The sequence below is a fragment of the Tamandua tetradactyla genome, chromosome 14 (assembly GCF_023851605.1).
Source record: "Tamandua tetradactyla isolate mTamTet1 chromosome 14, mTamTet1.pri, whole genome shotgun sequence".
In the NCBI taxonomy this organism is placed as follows: domain Eukaryota; kingdom Metazoa; phylum Chordata; class Mammalia; order Pilosa; family Myrmecophagidae; genus Tamandua; species Tamandua tetradactyla.
In genome coordinates this window covers 48,473,098-48,489,708 of record NC_135340.1, presented here as the reverse complement: position 1 = coordinate 48,489,708, position 16,611 = coordinate 48,473,098, and the positions used below count along the sequence as shown (strand labels likewise).

At 34.7% G+C, this 16,611-nt stretch overlaps 1 protein-coding gene across 6 annotated transcripts in view; it reads left to right on the top strand.

Moving 5' to 3' along the window:
* Positions 1 to 16,611, top strand: part of DPH6 (diphthamine biosynthesis 6) — a 214,355-nt gene that overhangs the window by 123,440 nt on the left and 74,304 nt on the right. The window lies entirely within an intron of this gene.

Genomic DNA, 16,611 nt, shown 5'->3' with positions numbered 1-16,611 from the left:
TTTCCATCTGGGTCATTTTGAGCAACAAAGTGATTGAACTCTATATGATGCCTTAATATAGGGGTAATTCACTACTGTTACCACTCAGTTCTTGGCCTATAGACTATATTTACCATTCTGCTTATTTTTCAGTGGCTTGGCTATTACTAATGAATTGTATAGGGTGGAGGATTCTGAACAGTAGAGATTTGTACTCTTTGTAGGCAAAAATCAAAATAGTAAGTTGCTAAGACCTTTACTATATATAGAAATCAGATTTCTACTGCCTGCTATAGCTTAATCTACTCCTTCAAATACAGAATATGTTACTGTGGATAGAATTCATTTAAGGAAATTGGAAGTGGAACCAGACTACCCTCAAGGGAGATGAATTTGAGTGTGATGTAATGAGCCAGTATCTCTGATAACTCCTCTCCGGAGATATGCAAAGTACATTTATGAGAAACCTATGACACAGCCAGGCAGAACTCTATTTGGGAATATGATATACTAATTGGCAATCTTATGGGACATATTATATTTGTGTGCAAACCATTTTCCTAAATTACACAAATTTTACTAATGTACCAAGGTAACAACCTATGTGGTGGTTTGATCAGTACTGTGCCTGTTGTGCCAAATGTTCTTCAGGGATTTTAAGTACTGGCCTTGGGGTACTATGTCAGTCCAAAATAATGTTCCTGAAAGCTCATCATGATCAAAATGACTTGGTAATACAAATAAGACACTAGAGGGAGCTCTTTTCCAGAAGACTTGCTGCATCTGAAAATGGCCCTGGAGGGTCAATAAAGTTTTAAGTGAATGGATTACTTGAGTGATTACTCTAATGCAACGTCATATTTGTCATCAGTACAGCTGGAGGACTTGGAGCCTTACCCTGGAAAGACTATTGAGTATTCCAATCACTATGGAAGTTGCTGGGAGTGCTAAGGATGTCCACATCTGGGAACACTATGATCAGCCCTTATTGTGGTAGGACATTACTGGACATTGTGGCCTTTATATTTGTTCTCTGTTGGCCCAGGTACCACAGATAAAAAGGATATTTTTCTTTCCCATAGTACAATTGGTTGAGATTAGATAAAGGAACAGTACTTTGGGATGATGCATTGAATAATGACGTTTGGAAGCCAATGACTGTTAAAACCTGTACTGTGTCATCTGAGATACAGTTATAGCCACAAACTAGATGGAATCCCGGATTTACTGAACAATCTGTGGTCACTTCCCAGTGATTGTGAATGTAAATGTACATGAGAAAAGTTGTTTTTGTTGGTAAGAAATGGAGAATGGTACTGTAATTGTTGCTGACCTTTCGTGTTAACTTGAGCCAGGGTACATCCAATGTGGCAGGGAAGGATTTATGGAGTTTTTCTAAATCCCTCCGATTTGCTGGGTGTTTTGATTCCTTCTGTTCTTCAGATTGTCAGTAAAGATTGATACTGAGTATGGTATCTGATTTGTCTGAGTCTGATTTGACAATCCAGTCTTTTGTGTTAACGTGTTAACTTCTCATTTTCTTTATACCACATTACCTACATGGGACTGTAGAGGAAATGTTTCTTTGTTTTGCTGTTAGAACTTCATAGGTACAGTTATAGCAAATTTTATTGAAACTTGGAACCTAGTCAAAAAGACAAGTGAATTTGTGACTGAACAGATAGTGAAAACTCTGGAGATACATATTTACATTTCAAGGCAGTTGAGCCCACGACCAAGGAGACATCTCCTGAATTGTAAAGTTGAAGATGATGGGCTTATCACCTTATTAGAAAATGTATTTGTATTCTTGTGACTACAGAAAATCCATCATTTAGAAGTTCCCCAAGTGAAATGCATGTTCTTAGTTTTCATCATCTGAAAAATTACTTTTTCTTCAGTGTTCTTGAAATAGAGTTTTCTTGTTATGTAATTCTACTTTTGTAGTTATTTTGCCTCAGCTCTTTGAATATGTTATTCTATTGTCTTCTGGTTTCCATTGTTGATGCTGAGAAGTCTGCTTTTAATGTAATTGTTATATTTTGGTGGATTATGTGCTTTTTTCCCCCTGGCTACTTTTAAGATCGTTCTTTTCCCTTCATCTCTTGCGATTTCAATTCAGTGTGTGACAGTGATATGGATTTTTTTTAATTTAATTAATTGGCTTACTTTGATATCCTCAATTTGTGGATTTATACCTAAACCATTTCTAGAATATTGTTGTCTAATATTTCTTTGAAATTTGCTTTAAAACTTTCTTAGGGTGGTTAGTGAAGACTGTACTTATGGTAATCTATATTTAGGGCTAGTTTACCCACACTTTTAAGGTTTCTGTTGAATGTCCTATGTATTTAACAAAATTTCTACCCCAATAGATTGATGTAAATCAGATGATTCCCAGCCTTGTATAATCTCTAGAAATTATGTAGTTCCCTGGTAGTCATTCTTTCCCCAGCGTTGTTCTTTGCCCAGCCTCATTCAGTTTAATCTGCAAGGGCAGATTGTCTTTATCCAATAACTCAAGGAGCCCAATCTGTTTTCTGAAACTGTTTCTGTAACTCCTTAGTCTCTGTTGTTCTTCTCCAGAAATTCTAGGCACCTCAGTTTCCCCAAACTATAATCTCTAGCTCCTCAACTCAGAAAGATCACTAACCTCAGTTTCAGTTCCCTTTTTATGCACAGCAGTCTAAAAATTTCCTCCAGGCAGAAACCAGTTACCATTATAGGACTCACCTCATTTATTTCACCACAGTTATGCTACCTGAAATTCTGTGGATGAAAGTGGAAATTTTGGCTGTTTTCTTACTGTCTCTTGTTCATTTTTTAAAAAGTTCTTTAAACATCTCATACTTAGTCAATTCTTTATCTAACCATTTCATTATCTGAAATCTTCAGTGGTCTAAATCTCCTTGTGTGTTTGTTTACGCGTGTGTACTGATTCTTGTTCGTATTGCTTTATTTCCTTATGTGTTTGGTGATGTGTGATTTTACGTGGTTAAACTTAATCTATCTCAGTTCTCTGGGTAGAATTTGTGTGCAGGTGGTTCTTTTGTTTGTTTGTTTTTCTTTTTGTTTTTCCTTTTCTTTATATTAAGAGGCAGTGGATAACACTGTCTTAGGAACATTTTAGTCTCCTTTGAGGATTCTGGCTTAGCAAGGAGTCTCAGGATAGTCCCCTTCCTTAGGTAGACCCCAGGGTCTTTTTAACCTTTCTACAGGTATGTATGTATATGCTTTGTACTTTTAGATGGGTGTTTTATAATTATCATGGCATTGAATTTTATTATTGACCCAATTTTTGTTTTAAAACTTAAACTACTGTATTTACTGGTAAAATTGATGTTATTTCTTAATTTTTTCTTTTCATTTATTTTATGGCATCAGTTGTTCATGCTTTATTACTTTTCCTTTTATTTTCTATCTTTTGCTATATGGAATCAGGCATGCCTTAGTTCATTATACTTTAGTTTATGTCCTTTACAAATATTGTGTTTTTTACAAATTGAAAGTTTGTAGGAACCTTGCATCCAGTTAATGTCTTGACGCCATTTTTCCAATAGCATGTGCTCACTTCATGCCTCTGTGTCACTTTTTAATTACATACATGTATGTACATTCTTTTTTAGACATAATGCTATTGAACACTTAATAGACTACAGTATAATGTATATACAACTTTTGTGTGCACTGCAGAACCAGAAAATTTACCTGACTTGCCTTATTCTTCCAATATCCCCTTTATTGTGGTGGTCTGGAACCAAACCCACAATATCTCATTAATGTTTTCAAAAACATTCTTATATTGTAATTCTTTAAATATTAAAATCAAAAACAAAATAATATCTTTTCAGTCCTTACTAATCAATATAAGGAATTCAAGGGGCTTTGTCTATAGACAGTCCTGGAGCCTAATCCTAGATGGGTCATTAAATTACAGGGATACAAGTGTCTTAGTTTGCCAGGGCTGCTGTAAAGTGTACCACAGTTGTCTTAGGCAACAGAAGTTTATCATCTTGTGGTTTTGGATGCTAGAAGTCTGAAATCAGGTGTCAGCAGGTCCATGCTTTCTCTTCAAGGGGAGACTCTATTCCATGCCTCTCCCTTAGCTTCTGATAGTTGGTCACATATCCGTGGCATTCCTTGGCTGGTGTTGGCATGAATGGCCTGTCTCTCTTACTGTGTCCAAATTTTCTCTGCTTGTAAGGACACCAGACATATTGGATGAAGGACCCACCCCAATCCAGTTTGGCCTCATCTTAACTAAAGTATCTACAAAGATCCTGTTTCCAGATGGTGCCACATTCATAAGACCAGGAGTTAAGACTTGAACATATATTGGGGGGCAGGGGTGGTGCAGTAGAGATACAGTTTGCCCCATAATGCTACAAAGATTGACCTTTGATTCAAACTGGCCTGATGTGTGTTTTAGGAATGTGTTAATGTGTTGGCTCTGATTTGTAACTAGTTTATAAGCTGATAATACAGATAGATATAAACATTTTCAGAAGATGCCCTGATACCCCAGCAGTTGGTTTATAGATTGCTCTGGGCAGCCTGATGCCACACGTTTGGGAATGGTCACAGCCAGATTAACACATCCCTATCCTTCTTTTTATTCCATTTCCCACATATTAAAGAGTCCAGGGTGAGTTTCTAGAATAATGGTTTTCAACATTGGCTTCACATTGTGGTTACCCAAGTGCCCAAACTGTACCCCAGTCCAATTACATCAGAATGTCTTGGGTTGGACCCAGGTACCTAGATTTTATTACAGCCTCCCAGGTGAAGCCAATATGAAGCCAAGGTAATGAACTGTTGGTCTATAGCAGAGATCCTCAGATTACTGCCTGCAGGCCAAATCTGACCTGCCACCTGTATATTTAAATGAAGTTTTGTTGGAACATAGACATGTTCATTTGTTTACATATTGTCCGTGGCTGCTTTCATGCTCCAATGGCAGAATTGAATAGCTGTGATAGAGACTATGGTTTGCAAGGCCTAAGATATTTATACCTGGCCCTTTACAGAAAGTGTTTGCCAACACCAGTTCTGTTTTGCTAGCTGCCGGAATGTGATATACCAGAAATGGAACAGCTTTTAAAAAGGGGGAATTTATTAAGTTGCAAGTTTGCAGTTCTAAGGCCATGAAAATGTCGCAATTAAAGCAAGTCTATAAAAATGTCCAAATTAAGGCACTGAAAAGAGGTTACCTTCACTCAAGAAAGGCTGATGAAGTTCAGAGTTTCTCTCTTAACTGGAAAGACATATGGCAAACATGGTGATGTCTGCTAGCTTCCTTTCCAGGCCTCTTGTTTCATGATGCTCCCCGGGGGAACCTCTCCTTTTTTATCTCCAAAGGTCTCTAGCTGCATGGGCTCTCTGCTTCCTGGCTCTTTCCAAAATGCTTCCTCTTTTAAAGGATTCCAGCAAACTCATTAGGACCCACCTTGAATGGGTGGAATCACAACTCCATGGAAGCTATCTAATCAAGAGTTGCCACCCACAGTTGGGTGGGTCACTTCTCCGTGGGAACAATCAAAAAGCTCCCAGCCAGCAATATTAAATGAGGATTAAAAATATGGCTTTTCTGGGGTCCACCACAGATTCATACCAGCACACCAGTCTAGAGGGACAGTTCTCACATTTGTTCAACAAATTTCATTGTTATCTGGGAATCTTCAAGAGATTTAAAGACCTGGAGGCTTCCTTTCTGTCTGGGAGAATGTCATTGATTCTCCAGCTTAGAATGCTATCTTCTTAAAGTTCTTATATCTTCTAATTGAAATTAAAGGAATGTGGGCCAGTACTTGTTCATGTGTATGTCAATCATTATTACCCTTTACTTTTTCCAACCCATTTCCTAATCCCCATTTTCTAGTCCTTGAGGTTTGAACTTGCATTATTCATTATATCATTGCTATTATTACTTATACATACTGCTTCTCTTTCAGAAAGTAATAGTATGACTTGCAAAACTTCTTGGATACAACTATCTCATTATTCTAACTGTTTTATGTCACTAGCTTTCCGTTTCTTGACTGCTTTATTTTCTTCATAATTCACTCAGTGAAATAGGCCTTCAAGTGCCTGTCTCAGCAATTGTATTTCCAGGTTTTTTTTTGCTGAGCTCACATTATCTTTGCTTTGCCTTAACATATGAAAGCTAACATATGTTAGTGGCTAATTTGAGTTTTCTCTTATGTAATTAACTTTTTATTTATTTGCATGGATGTTTGTGTGCGTGTATTGTTTTTGCTAATAATTCCACATTTTCTTGGATGTATTTCCATCCCCCCTTCCCTTCCTGGGATGCAGGAAACGCTTTTAGTTTGACTCAACAATTGGCCCTAGTCCCAAAATCAGGTTCCCATTTCTTTTTCCAGTAGTGCTCATTGGGTTAATTTCTCATAGGATCTGTGATTGGTCTAGGAGCTATATTACAGATGTAAGACTTAAAAACCTACCCAAGAGGATAGAGAATGGTGACAGGAAACTTCACTATAGCAAATATTGTATCTGGAAGACTGGCAAATCAGGAGTGTAAATCAGAAGTGTGCTCTTCCATGAAATATTCCTTTTTTACCCATTTCAAGCATCATATAGATTTTTTTCTTCTATTATATAACTCTTTCTTATACTTCTAGCCTTTGCATTAAACCTTAGGACTCCTCCACATATTGTTCATTTACCTGTGTAATATTATACTATATCAATGGTTCTCAGATATGACTGCACATTAGTATCTCATGGGGATCCTTTGAAAAAGTACTTGAACACAGGCTTCACTCCCACATACACTGATTTGATTGTTCTGAGGTGGGACATAGGTATTGGTGCCAGGTAATTCTAAAGAGCAGCCAAGATTGAAGACCAGTGGAATGTAGCTGTTTATGTGCCTTAATTTAAGAAGTACTTCTTTATTTGTTTATGGTTAAAATGATCTTTCAGGGAAGAGTGCTGGATTCAATGCCAAAATACTTCAAGTCCTGCTTTTTCCTTTTCTTTAGCCTTGCAATTTTTCCACGTCTCTATTTTCTTATCAATAAAAACATTTGCCCGACCAAACATATACTAAGACAGGACAGTGTTTTTAAACATTTTTTGTACTGTTTAATATGTTACCCACATTATTATTATTTTTTGTAGGTGGTTATAAGTAAAATTATAAACAACTTTTGATATGCTTTAATGCATGTGAACAAATGAACTTAATGGTCAAGCTTTTCTCGTATCTTTCATTTCATGTTTCATTTTCCTGTTTAGTTAAGAAAAATCTTGGATATCATATAACTGTGCTGCAACATAAAACAAAAACACCTGTCTTTCTTTTCACCACCTTTAAAAACCATTGGGAGGTTCCCATGCAACAGAAGAAAATAGGCAAGAAAATTAAAGCCTATGTTTTCAATGAAACTGAAACTAGGGGCTGTTTCTTTTTCACTATTTTTTTTTTTTTGACATGTTCATAAGAGTCAGTTTCTAAAGTGTGGTAAAACATGGGGCTTTTGGCTTCCTATACTCCAGTTGCTACAGTTGGTAATCTCACTTTTTTTTCTTTCCAATCAGATATAATCATGTTTTAGGGAACAGCGGCATTGTCACAATTACTAAATAAAGTTTTTAGTTTACCTCACAATGTGTAATGGAAAAATACAGGAAATGCATTCATAGCTGACATTAATGATGACTTACACTAATTTTTCTAGGAGGAAATGTTTCTATTAAGAAGCTAAAAAACATAATTATAGTGGTTAGTGTACAAAACCAGCTTTATAGTGTCTTAAAGAACAAATACCATAGATAGTTTTAGATAGTAATTAGACTGAAAATCACAGATTTCATTTCATTTTATTTTTTGGCTTCAGGATAAAGAAAGATTTTACCAGAATAAATTTCCCACCTGCTTTAGTCAGGAGTATTTAGATGTAAGCAGATCTAATGGAGCTTGTGTTCAGGGGCCATTCAGCTAAGCTTCAATAATCGCACTTTATTTATTTATTTTTTAATTATGAAGATTGGTCATCATATCAAGTGGCAAAAAAGTTAGGTGCAGATTACCTATATAACTTTTAGGTAAATAACCATTGGTACTTTTAAAATCAAGTAGCAATGAATGCATTAACAAAAATAATAGGTTTCTTTTGGAAGAAGTGAGTACAGGTAATGGTATGCAGTTAATTAGATCTGTGTCCCTAATTCATTATCATTACTGTGACTTTAAACTACTTGTGTCCTTTGCTCCCTTTCATTCAATTTACTTCTACTGGAAAGGTTTAAGTTTCACTTGTGCAACACATATCTGAACAAGTACATATCTATAATTTTTTATCTTTTTTTTTAATTTTTTGCACGTACCTATCTTTTTTTTTTTACACTTATTTTTCTAATTCTGTCTTTACAATTTAACAAGGTTAGCCAGATCACATTAAGGAATTACTCTCTTCCACCACCAGCTCAACCCTCTACAGACTAGATTTAGTTCTCCGTCCACAGTCTCTTAGGATCCAGTCCCTGTTCAAACGCTGTTTGGATTTTGTCTAGTTCATAAAAACTACACACTAAGATATAGTTAAAATAGCATGAACAAAGTGTAATTCATATTAGGGAAAGATTTTTTTCATTGCAGAATCCATGTGATTTAATTTGTTTATAGAGTTTCAGAATCATATCTCTGGTATAAACGAAAGACTGGATTTCATGTAGCACTGTGCTTTACAGAAAAGGAATGTGAGATAAATCATTAATTCATAACTAGATAAGCAAATAAACCTAATGTGAAATTAATAGGTTAACATCAACATATAGGAAGGCTTCTGTTGATGTATTACATCATTCTTTCATAAGCCTACCCTTTTTACTCTTTAAACAATTTGAATAAGTACTTGAATGGCATGCTGATTAAATTTATCATTAATAGAAGTTGGAGGATCACTAGTAATTTCAGTGATAGAATTAAAATCTGTTTTATATTAACTGACTGGAACTAGAGGTTAAATCTGACAGGATAAAATTTAATCGAGTTCTGAATGTCAATCCCTAAAACCAACTTTACGAAATAGGATGAGTGCAATATAGTTAGTTAAACACTAGAACTTAGGTCTTAGGGATATATGTCAGTAAACTTAATATGTGTTATTGGCACATTGTGGCTACCGAAGCATCAAATGAGATCTGAAGTTGAATTAACATTTAATGTGGAATGTTGTATTTTGTTTTAGCCACCTTTATTTCATAGGGTGACAGCTCTAGTACCTTAAGAAAAAGGCAAGATAAACCATTGAATCTCAAGTCTGTGCAAAAGATATTTATAGAAAAGTCCCTGAAAATAAAACTGAGTACATTAGCATATATCTTCAAAAAACATTATTTTACACAATTTTCTTTTTCATGTTTCTTCTGTATCTCTAACAATGAGCAGAAATTGCTTTTGTAAGCAGGAGGGAAGGTTTGCATTAAAATGAGACACATAAACAACTATAATTCAGTGAGTGAAGAGTATCCAGAACAATGTAAGAACGAGAAACTGTGCCACGTGAGTACTATTTAAAGGAGCTATATATTTAGCCTGAAGAGAAAGCAGCAGTTTACTGGGCCAAGGAGAACAGAAATTTTCGTGGGAATCCATGGTATTTGAAGGGCTGCTGATAATTTCCAGGGCATCAGAGGACAAATCTAAAAGCAAATGAAAGTTATATAGCCAAGCAGGCCTTGATTTGCTATCAGAACCTTTCAATATGTCCAGAGCTCTCAAACAGTGACAGAGGTGTTAACCAGGCCCATATGTATTCCTTATCGCTGGATTTGTTCAAACTTGTATTGTATGGTCCTTGCGCTTTCTCTATATACTACTGCTCCTTCTTGTTGACATAGAAACAGTTACTGGGAGGTTGTAGAATAGTGCTAGCTGTCTACCAAGGTTGCTTTGCTTGTGAGTAGGGTTGGGAGCATATAATTCTGTCCTTTTCTAATGCCTTCTGTCTCCATTCTCAAAGAGTGAAGATTAGCCAATACTGGATAAATTCAGAACAATATGCCACAGTCTATGAAGGCAATTATTCTTTAGTGAGAAAAATTTCAAAATGACTTGATCAAGGGCAAATGCGTAATATTGGAATGAGTATATACTGTCCAAGGTGACCCCTTTGAAGGAGACAACCCTCATCTGAATACATAAAAAAGTGTCATTACTTTATTACTTGTTAGTTCTTATTAAATGCTGATGCTTACATAGAACACAATGATAAGAAACTTAAACTGAATTGTAGTTTGAAGATTCCATTTGCTAGGTAAAAATTTTATTACATGCTTATCTTGCCCTTGCCTGTTAATCTCTGGTTTCCTTCTTGATTTAGGAGCCTATCTTTCCCTACTGTTATTCTGGATCTTTTCCATAGTGAAATTCTTTTTTTTTTTTTATTTTTTTTTAACTTTCAAGTTAATCTATTCTGGAAGAGGTAATCCAATATTAGAGAAGGAAAGAGAATTGTCCCTGAAACTGTTTTCATTACTTAGCAAGTTTTACAATTAATGACCAGAGTTTCTCTGTGGTCTTTCCTCCAGAAGACTGTGCTTATTTATTTTCCCCAATAGTCTCATGTGACCTTGTTAAAAAGCTTCATGTAATTCTCAAATAAATTACATTTACTGGTTTACCTCTATCTAGTATTTTATTGACATTTCCAGATAAGTTTAATAGGATGGAGAGGAGCAGTGTTCTCTTTATAGACTCAGTGGGTGATTTGACCTTAGCAGGTTAACCTTATCCTGATGTTGAAGGAAGCTGTTCTTAATAGGACTCTATCAGTTTCTCCATTATCACCACGAGAGCCCCTGGTCTGTAATTCTAGAAATCTAAATTTTTTATTCTCTCCAAAAGAAAAGCTTCATATTCACAAAATCACAGTATTTGGAAACAGTTGCTGATTTTCCAAATACATTGCATACCCTCATCTGTAGCTCATCCATTTCACACTTTATTTCCTTTAGGAACTCTCAGTTGAATACCATCTGGTCATGGTGATTTATTGCTGTGGAATTTCTCAAGTTGCTCTCTTATTTCTTCCTAGGAGATTGCTCTCTGCTACTGCCCCACTGATTTCATCAGAAAGTGCCCTTGGAATAGTCGTTTCCCCACTATCTTGTATAATGAAGGTCAATGAAAAATAAAACTAAATTAAACTTTTGTGCTACTTCTCATCTTCTTACTTTTTGTCCTCATTGCCTAATGAGGAGAAGCTCAGCAGTTAGTCAGACCCCTTATGTTGGCTGTTTAGTCCTCATGTTACCTTTTATCTTTTATTTTTCAGATTCCTTTTTTCAAAGACAATGTATATTTTGGTATTCAGTTCGGAAAAAAAAAAAGAGTCTACTGTTAAAAGATCGTTTATATGCTTTCAGTGTGTTTATATATGTTTCTATGGAATTATTTCCAGTTTTTTAAAGCTATCCTCAGGGTTTTTTTTTTCTCTCTCTTTTGACCTTTCAAATAATGGCACAATGCATATACTTCTCATAGCCGGTATCCTCCTCTGTCTCCCAGGCAGCCTGGATTATTTTTAAACTGTTAAATTGCCTCTTGTAGGGCTGCTAACCACCTTTTTCCCCCTCCTTTCAGATTTTTAACCCAAAATCTCACCTTTTGGGTTAACATTAAGCAGTGTCCATACTAATTAGAACATGAGCTTTAATTGTTTAACCTTCCCAATTGCTGCGTTCCACTCCTACACATAATCACCTGTAATAATTCTTATATGTTACAATAATCTGCTTCTTCTTTTATAATTGTACCAAATAAGCAAAGATAAGGCATATTAATTAATGCTTCTATACATTGTGATCTTCTGTCATTCATTGGGCTAATAATGGACACAATTAAAATCATTCATTGCAATAGCTTTCCTGGGAAAGAATGCTGAACAGTAAAGGTTAAAAGCAATTTACATTATTCTTTAATATTTGATAGTTAACATAGCATTTTTTTTACACCTGAACTTTGTTCATTTGATTATTTTGTTAAAAAAGGTGACTTAATGTGCTTTCAAGTATAGTAAATTGTGATTAGAATGTATTTCTATTTTTATACAAAGGACTTTAGGATAGAATTTTAAAATTTATATTGCAAGTATTGAAACAATGAATTAAGACTTAAAAAATTTCCAAAATGTCTTGCAAATTACTTGATTACCATTTTCTATTTAGGGAAAAAAAACTCAAGTTTCAAATATAATATGGGTATTATGTTAAAGTAATTCTTTAAGTTGCAAGTACAATATTGTCACATAGTCACCTATCTCTTAATATAGTAGCCATTTGCTCAGTCTGTAAGGAAGAGTAACACATTGTAACAGCAGAGGAAATAAATGCTGTTTCTGTTCATTTTATTGCTGGAACATTTTTTCATTAGATTATGTTGTTCTAAAAATAAGTTTGGCCCATAACTATTAGGTGCTGGTATGGATACATCTTTTGAATTTTCGAATAGATTTAGATTCTAGTACATCCCAAAGCTTCTTTGTAGATATGTATATACCTCCCCCCAAAATATGTACTACATTATACTTGTTAAACCTTTCTTTCTGCCTTTATCTCAATCAATAAATCTAATTCCCTCTAATCTTTAGAAATAAAAATGCACAAATTTAATATTCACAAATAAATAAGAATCTTATTTTAACCCATGCTATTTTAAAAACTAGCCTTCTGTATTAGCCTGTATGACTTTGTCAGGCAGGTTACACTAAAACAACTTTCCTACCCCCAACTAGGATCATTCCAGCCAATCCTAAAAAACACCTAGGGCAATTTATAAGATTCCACAAGGGATCCAGGTACTAGAGTAACTTGCCAGAAACCTATAACCTCCAGATGGGTCCCTGGTCCAGATAAGTCCTGAAACCTAGCCCAGCCTCTCTAGAACATCAGATAGTTCCATCTCCCTACCCCATATCAGTGACACACCCTTCCGATATAAAAAATTTAGAATTACCATAGCCCAAACAACCCCAGTGAGTGATATGAAAAGATCAAAGATGATGGTGGAATTATACATAAAAGATAGGATTTAACAAATGAATATGAATGCTGAATCATTAAATTGATATCTCTTTTAGTCTCCAGTATTTTAGAGTAAAAACCTAAAATTGTGACATTATAACCCCTGTGAAAATCTGAAATATGTTCTACAACTAACTGTGGTGTGCTTTGAAATTTATAGCTTTTTTGTATATATGTTATTGTTCACAACAAAAGAAGGAAAAAAAGCAATTGTGATGATAAAGTGTTTAAGCCTACTAGCCTCCTATATTCTGGAGCAGTTAGAAGGAAAAATAGGAGAGGATCGTATGGTAGCCCATGACAAACTCTGGGATCTATCTTGAAGCCACTTTTTGAAGAGTGCTTTAAAAACTATTGCTTTTTTATTTCTTTGTTTTGTATATATGCTATACTGTACAATAAAAAAGTTTTAAAAATATTAAAAAATAATAATAATACAAATATAAGGAAGTTCTTTCATGAACTATAACAACTGTATGACACAATTACAAGGTGTTAATAATAAGGTGGTATACAGGGAAAAAAAATACACCTAAGCTGTGGACTATAGTTAACAGTAATATTTTAATATTCTTTCATCAATTATAACATGTTTCAATAATAAGGGGATATATGGAGAATTGTGTATTTTTACATGACTTTTCTGTAACTCTAAAACCTCTCTATTTAAAAAAATAAAAACAACAATTTTTGAAAAACAAAACATGCTAAGTGAAAGAAATAAGACACAACAATACTACATTTTGTATGATTGCATTTATACGAAATGTGATTATAAATTATAAAGAGAAAAAAAACTTTCCTGATACTATGTAACAATGAATTAAAAATGCTTACTGAAAAGGCAAATCACAACTCTTTTTCAATTTGTCTATTTAGTAGTCAGGCTATTTAATATACTGCCCAAGAAGATATTTGTGTTTGTAGCTTGATACAACTACTTCCACTAATATTCCACATCTGTTGTGGTTGAAAAATGAGATATTCCTATCTTAACAATGGGCCCAACATATATGTATTAAAACTGCTTGCAGCGAGGATATATTATAAAGTCTGTAGGTCTTGTCAGATGAATTCTCTTTCAGATAGGTACTATTATACTGTTAGTTGATGTCTCAATCATGTTTTTAGATCTTTCCAACCACTAAGTATAAGTTTCCCATTGATAATGATCCATGTTGGTGTGTTATGAAAGCCACCTCAAAAAAAAAAAAAAAATAGAGTTAAGATGGCTTAACTCTTAAATAGAGTTAAGATGGCTATTAGATGGCCTTTGCTAAATAGAATTAACCGAAAGGTTAAAAAATAACCTTTCATCTAATCTTAGCACAAGTAGAAAGCAGAAAACTTCTCATATATGTAAAATTCACAATGATGAAATAATTGGAAAAAAGACTTATTAAATTTAAATATTACAATGATTAGTGATAAATGATAAAAATGTCAACTTTGTTTAAATGTACATAGGCCTAAGTCAGTGTAAACTTAGATAAGAACCGGGTGAGCTTTTGCATCTTGCAGTGGAAGGTCAACAAGTTCAGAAATGTCATGCCTCCTCCTCAGAGACTGAGATTTAGAATGGGGTCAAAAGGGTGAGAAATCCATAATTCACACTGCTAAGTGTTAAAGGCTGGAATGTATGAAAGGAATAAGTTATCCAAAATATGTTGAACTTGAGAATAAACTGACCTGGATTTTGGATAAATACAAATGCAAGTACTGATCGGGAATGGTTAGATATAAAAGAATAGATGAACATGATTATATGAACAAGTCCTAGAGTATAATAAAGTAAGGCAAAAAAAATCAAGCCCAAAACATGAAAACACAGGTATGAGGAGGATTATAAGAATGAGAAACAGAAAACTAGAAATGGATTGAAGTATGAGGGGAGAAGAAGAGAGATGTAAGTGGAGAAAAGGAGGCAGAACAGGTACATAAGAACTCTGTGGCATGGAGGGAGAGGTCGGTACCTGGGCTACCTCACGACCCACCCTCTGCCAGCTCTCACAGCTCTTAGGTCTGGGCTGTAATCAGTGTTCTCAGTGTCTCCTGTACCTCTTGTTCTAGGAATTTATTCTTTCAGTGGAGAAAATTATAGTAAAATCTTTCCTTTAAATTCAATTCCATCTTCACTTAGCAAAATTTAATTAATTTGGGCATGAAGAATAGTATTTTTTTCTACTTTTCAGTCCTGATGCTTCTTCCTTTTTTTAGTAATTTCTTCAGGTGCGTTTGGACTAAAAGGGGAAGAAAAGGAAAGAATTTGATGGCTATGCTCATATAACCATTTTGCAAGGATGAAATATGATTATTAAAGTAGGAAGTGACCAGATCAGATTTACATTTTGGACAACTCGTTCTGACTAGTTTCCTTCAAAGTTTACCATTCCTCAGGGCTCTTTCCTGCATTTTCTCTTCTCACTTTACACATTCTCCTTGAATGTTTTCATCTCATGACTGATATTTCTGTATTAATACCTCCAGCCCGGATCTTTCTGCTAGGCCCTGCCCCATATACCTAACTTCCAAATAAATGTCTTTTCTCAGGCAATGCATAAGAACTTCAAACACATGCCTAAAATAAAATTCACCCTTAATTTTCCTCCCCAAACTTCTATTCTAGTATTCTGTATCTGAAGTAACTGTTGCCCCCATCTCTTTATTTACCCAGTGCCAAAAACCTGAGAATCTTTGTTTCCTTTTCCTTTCCTGTTTCCCCACACCCGATTCATTAGCAAGTCTGTATATCCTGTCTACCAGATAGTAATCTCAAATCTGTTCTCTTCTTTCTACCCCTTGCCTTATACACCCTCTCTCACCTGAATTACTGTAGCAGCCTCTACTCTTCTTATCTTCAGTCTTGTTCCCTTCCAAAGAGCTATTTGGTGACTAGAGTGATATTCTAAAAGACAAATTGGATCATGTCATTCTTAAAATGTCTCTGTCTTCTCTGTGACCTTTCTTTCAATTATAAGTTCCTTAAAATGGAACACCAAGACTCTGTTAGGATCTGGCCTTTGTCTATTTTTTAAAGCCTCAGCTTTTACCCCTTTATAATTCTCTACTCTCACTGAGCTTCTTTCATTTCTAGTACTCACCATGTTGAAAACTAAACTACAGATTAAGAAGATGTTTCTAAAATTAATATTTTATATCCCCCCTTTAAAAAAACCTTCATTCTCCACATATTTTTTTACTTTGTATTCTTTATAGTTTAAAAACTATCTAGTATTTTTAAAGATGAAGCAACCCATTTGACCTAATCATCAGCAGATATTGATTGTCATGAACCACATAATTAAATTGAACATGATTTTTTCATCTTTCATTTTATGGATACTATAGTTCTTAAAAGTGAATCCAGAAAATCTCTAAGTCTACTTTATATTATTTATGCTCAAACTAAAATGTCAGCTTGGAGATTCCAGAAGGAAGTCACTTATTGAGATGATTCCTAACCACCTTCTAAGATAGGTAAGCATTTAGTGGTGTCATTGTAGAAATGGAAAATCTGGAACTTAAAATGAGCTCTTTTTCCAGATAGTCGCTGTCAAATGTGAACTCATTTTTACTTCA